Genomic DNA, 6119 nt, shown 5'->3' on the forward strand with positions numbered 1-6119 from the left:
ATGTCTGTTTATGTCATCTTCCCATTTTTAAATTGGATTTTTTGTCTTTCTCTTGTTAAAGTGTTGAAGAATAGTCCTTTGTCTGATATGTTACTGCCAAATATGTTTTCCCATTCTACGGGTTCTCTTTTGATGAAATCTTTTGTTGCATGTAAGTGTCTAATTCTTAGGAGGTCCCAGGCATATATTTTGTCATCTGCTGTTTATGTGATTTAAGTTATACTTTTTTGTCTTCTGCTGTTGATTTAAGTTATGCTTTTTTGGTCTTGTGCTGTTTATGTGATATAAGTTATACTTTACAGTATATTTATGCTATACTGAGCCCTGTACCAGAGCCCCTAAGTTTGTTCCTATTTTTTTCCTTAAACGTTTTTATAGTTCTAGGTTTTCCATTTAGGTCTTCAATACATGTTGAGTTCGTTTTTGTATATGGTGTGAGATATGGGTCATGTTTCATTCTTCTGCAAATGGATTTCCAGTTTTGCCAGCTGGAAAAAAAGAGACTATTGCTTCTCCAGTTAATGAGTTTAGCCTTTTGTCAAAGACCAAGGTGGTGGATTTACTTCTAGGTTCTCAATTCTGTTCCATTGATCTATGGGTCTTTCTTTGTAGCAATAATTGCATATTTTGATTACTGTGGCTGTGAAGTAGATTTGAGATTGGGAAGTGAAAGACTTTCAAGTTTCTTCTTCTTTTTTTAATAATGCTTTGCTTATCTGGGGCCTCTTTCCTTTCCATATACATTTAGTGATCAGTTTTTCCAGGTCTTTAAAGAATAATGTTGGAATCTGGATTGGAATTGCATTATATCTCTAGATTACTTTGGGTAGTGTTCACGTTTTCACAATGTTAAGTGTTCCTATTCACAAGCATGGTATGTTCTTCCATTTTTGTAGGCCTTTTTTGGATTCTTGTAGTAGTGTTTTATAGTTTTCTTTGTATGGGTCTTTTGTTATTCTGATTAAATTTATTCCTAAATATTTTATATCTTGAGTGGCTATTCCAAATGGTATTGTTTCCCTGGTTTTCTTTTCAGACTTTATTAGTGTAATGGAACCCAACTGATTTTTGTATGCCGATCTTGTACCCTGCCACTTTGCCAAATCTTTCAATGAGTTTCTATAATTTTCTCATTGAGTCTTTGGGATTTTCAATGTATAAAATCACATCATCTGCATATAGAAAGAATTTTACTTCTTGTTTTCCAGTTTGGATGCCTTGAATTTCCCTTTCTTGCCTTATAGCTCCAGATAAGGCTTCCAGCACAATATTGAATTGTTGTTGTTATTGTTGTTAAGTGCTGTTGAGTCAGTTCTGACTCATAGTGACCCTGTGTAGGGTTTCTGAGGAGTAGCTGGTGAACTTGAACCACTGATCTTGCAGTTCAACCTGACTTTGCAGTCTAGCTCATTAACCCACAGCACCACAAAAGGACTCCACAATATTGAATAGCAGTGGTGATAAAGGACATCATTTGATTGCTATTTGCAAAGGGAACATTTTCAGTTTCTGTCTATTGAGAGTGACATTTGTTGCTTGCTTTGTATGCTTAATTATTTTGAGGAATTTCCCTTCTATTCCTATTTTGTTGAGTGCTTTTATTAGGAACGGATGTTAGATTTTTCCAAACGCCTTTTCTGCATCAATTGATATGATCATGTGGTTGTTTTCCTTTGTTTTCTTTATGTGGATCTTCTTCTAATATCGAACCATCCTTGCATACATGGTATGAATCCCACTTGATCATGAGGTATTGTTTTTTGAGATGTTGTTAAATTCTATTAGCTAGGATTTTGTTGAGAATTTTTGCATCTATATGAGGGATATTGGTTTATCATTTTTGTGTGTGATATCTTTGACTGGTTTTGATATTAGAGTTATGTTTGCTTCATAAAATGAATTCTGGAGTTTTCCATCATTTCTATATTCTGGAATAGTTTAAGTAGAATTGGTGTGAGCAGTTCTCTGAATGTTTGGTAGTATTCACCAGTAAAGTCATCTGAATCTGAACTTTTTTTCATTGGGAGTTTTTTAATGACTTGATTAGTTTCTTCTTTTGTTATTGTTGTTGTTGCTGTTGTTAAGTGTCTTTAGTCAGATCAGACTCATAGGGTGTCTGATGAATTTGAATCACCAATCTTGAAATTCAAAAATGACTGCGGGGGTCATGGGACATGAGCGAATACGCGGAAACGTTGGGTGAAGAAATGAATGAATACAACTCGAGAGGCTTTTCAACTTGTCTTGCTGTCCGGCTATGCTCTCTAGCTTCTGCCACCTCTGCTTCTGATTTCTGCTCTTTTTGCTGTCTGCCCTCTGCTCTCTGCTGTCTGTCTTCTGCCTTCTCCCTTCTCTTTCTGCTTCTTCCTTCTAGCTCTGCCTTCCCTGGCTCTGCCTGCTTCTGCCTCTACTTCCTCTTGCTGCTTCTGCCAGCCCCTTCTGCTTCCTTCTCCTTTCTTTCTTCTTCCTTCTGCTAGCCCAGCCTAGCAAGTCTTTATTTTTTATACTTAAAATTACACAGTACATGCATTGACACTTTTATCATTTCTTGAATTATTACACAGTCTCAACATTCTTGCACCTGGTCATTAGACAACTTTGACAAAAATACTTCTATGATGTTCAGACTGACCTTCATCTCCTTTCCCAGTATGAGATAAAACTGTTTCTTCTTGTTTCTACTAAAAGACTATAAACTTTCTATCCTACATAATGTGCTATTATTTTTATAATAAAGATATTCATTAAATCACTTAAGAGCTATGTGGCATAAAGCCCAACTTAGTTATTAGCTGCAAGAAATGTAGATTATTAAGTCAAAACTATTCTTCATTTAAGTTCCTTATTGTCTACTAGTTTATGCAGGTGTCTGTATGCAGGGGTTTGTGAATTCTAGCTAGTGACTGATTGTGGTGAGGCCTATGGGGGTAGGTCAGCTTGACTTTAATAAGCTGTCTGTTTTTGTGGCCTCACAAATGCAGTTACTTAAGTTTTCTAAGGAAAGGGAGTAATTTACACAATTTCTCTTTGTATTCAATCCACCAAGGCTGAAAGCAATTGTTGATAAGCTAGTTTTTCCTAAGGTTTGTAGAACTCATAGTGAAAGCTGTGAATATTGCCAAATTATATATTTTTACAAGTAAAATCAGGGCTAACTTGAAGGGAAGATAGGGGTTAGCTTTTGAGACTCATATGCCGTGCGTAATGTCTCTCCCCGCAGTGAGGCCTTGCCAAGCACCGAGAGTTAAGCGCTTCCCGCAAATGACCTTGTGGTTCAGTGCATTATCTCACAGTGCTACACCAGGGCTCCTTCTTTTGTTATGTTGTTGTTGTTATTAAGTACTGTGGGTCAGTTCTGACTCATAGCGACCCTGCAAAGTGTTTCCAAGGCTGCAACTCTTTATGGGAGCAGAAAGCCTCATCTTTTTCCCACAGAACAGCTGGTAGTTTCGAACTGCCGACCTTGAGGTTAGCATCTCGATTCATAACCACTACACTACCAAAGCTGTTTAATTTTCTTACTTCAGTCTGCATTAGTTTAGGTAGCTTGTGGGTTTCTAGAAATTTGTCCATTTTTTCTTAATCTTCAAATATGTTGGAGTACAATTCTTTGTAGTATTGTATTATTCTCCTTTTTATTTCCACTGGTTCTGTTGTGATGCCAACCATATAATTTCTTAATTGTATTATTTGCAACTTCTTCTTTTCTTTTGTTAGATTTTTCAGTGGCTTGTCTATTTTATCAGTCCTTTCAAAGAGCCAACTTCTTGTCTTTTTTATTCTTTATATTGTTTTTCTGTTTTAGTTATTTTTGCTCTAACCTTCTTTATTAATTTTCTTCTGGTATGCTTACTTTGTTGTTCTGTTTCTAATTGGTGGAGATGTTGGGTTAAGGTGTTGATTTTAGTTCTTTCTTCTTTTTGCATATGTGCATTTATTGCTATAAATTGTCCTCTGAGCACTGCTTTTACTGTGTCCCAAAGATTTTGGTATGTTGTGCTTTCCTTGTCTTTCAATTCCACGAATTTTTTATTTCTTCTATTACCTAGTAGCATTTAAGTAGGGTGTTATTCAATTTTCGTATATTAGATATTTTTTCCTTGATCTTTCTATTGTTGATTTCTAACTTTATAACATTGTGATCTGAGAAGATGCTTTGTAGTATTTTGATGTTTTAAAATTTATTAAGGTTTGCTTTGAGGCCTTACATATGGTCTATTCTGGAAAATGTTCCATGTACACTGGAAAAAATGTATATTGTCCTGATGTTGGATTGAGTGTTCTGTATATGTATATGAGGTCAAATTGGTTGGTTTCTTATTTAGCCCTTCTGTGTCTTTGTTGAGTTTCTTTCTAGTTGTTCTGTCCTTCATCAAACGTGGTGTATTAAAATCTACTATCACTGTAGAGTTCTCTAGTTCTTTGTTCAATTCTGTTAAAGGTTGATTTATGTAATTTGGGATTCTTTCTTTCCTTAGGAGCACAGGTATTTATTGAAGTTATATCCTCTTGTTCAATGGACCTTTTAATCAAGATGTAATGTCTTTCTTTATCTCTTATGATGGTTTTTACTTTCAAGACTATTTTATCAGAGATTAATATTGCCACTCCTACTCATTTTTAATTACTGTTAGCAAGATATATTTTTTTCCATTCTTTAATTTTCACTTTATTTTTTGTCTTATGTGTTAGATGTGTCTCTTGTAGATAGCATATTGAAGAATTCTGTTTTCTTACCATTCTGCTAATCTCTGTTGTAAGTCTGATACATGTAATGCATTTACATTAGTGAATTATCAGTAGATATGAATTGCTGTCATTTGCTTGGCTGTTTTGTGTGTTGCAGCTGGTTTCTTTTGTCCACATAATTTTCTGCACTGAGTTCATTTTTTGGTGAGTTTTCTTTTTCATTCTCTTCATTGCTGTTATTTTAATGTTTACCAAATCTTTCTGATTTTACTCTTTTTTTCTTTTGATGTGAAGGTGTATTGCTTTTCTCTGAGATTATCCTATAATTTATACAATTAGTTTTGTTGTGTATGTGTGTGTTTTTAATACAGCCTGGCATTCTATGACTTTTAAATGAGACATGTTTCTATTTACATATACTGATTGGTTACTCTGATTATTGATGCATTTGGGTTTATATTTCTTTTGTTATTGTTGTTGTCATTTGTTTCCCCTCTTCTACTACTTTGGAAGATAGTTTGATTAAATTCTTTTTGTAGTGTTTAAAATTGAAATGGATGTATTTTACTTGGTATGCCTCAAAGCACTGGTAAGGGGATGGGAAAGTGAGACAGAGAAAGGAAGGAAGCCAATACGTGATGCATTAATGGGCTAGTTATTGCTATGTGCAACTGGGATCACACTCTTGCTGGGGATGTCTGGAAGAGTATGTAGAAAATGTTTCAGAATTGATGCATTTATTTACCAACTCAGATCTACCATTGCTGAGGGCCTGAGGGCTGCTCTTTGGGCTGTCCTATATGGAGGCTGAGTATATTTTAGCACCCAGAGAAAGTCCTCTGGAAGAAAGTATCGGGTGGTTGGCATAGAAAAATGTCATGTACAGGAATGATGAATGTCAAGGGAATATGATCAGGACAACAATATCTGCTTAGAATTACATTATACATGTTATTGTTGGTAAGTGCCATTGTGGCTTGTGGGTTTGAACTACTGACTTTGTGGTTAACAGTCCAGTGTTTATCTTACAGCACCCCACCAGGACCCCACATTATACATAGTTAACTTAATAAAGGCTAAATGTAGTCAATATTTTTCACCCTCCCTGGACAATACAAAAATAGAGAGTAGTATAACTCCATGCTTCCTTCCTTGTAAATTATGTTGCTGTTGTTAAGTGCCATAGAGTCAGTTCCAACACATAGCAACCCTTTATAGGGTTTCCAAAGAGCAGCTGGTGAGCTTGAACCACCAACCTTGCAGTTCAAATGGCTTTGCAGTCTGGCGCAGTAACCCGCAGTCCCTCATCAGGACTCCTTGTAAATGATAGAGTATTTTTATGCATCTTAACTCCATTTTGCCTATGTTTTTAAAAAAAGCTTTTATTGTGAATTGAGTGGTAGTTTACATTGGAGAATATCAGTTTTACA

This window comes from Chrysochloris asiatica, unplaced genomic scaffold, assembly GCF_000296735.1.
Source record: "Chrysochloris asiatica unplaced genomic scaffold, ChrAsi1.0 scaffold00008, whole genome shotgun sequence".
In the NCBI taxonomy this organism is placed as follows: domain Eukaryota; kingdom Metazoa; phylum Chordata; class Mammalia; order Afrosoricida; family Chrysochloridae; genus Chrysochloris; species Chrysochloris asiatica.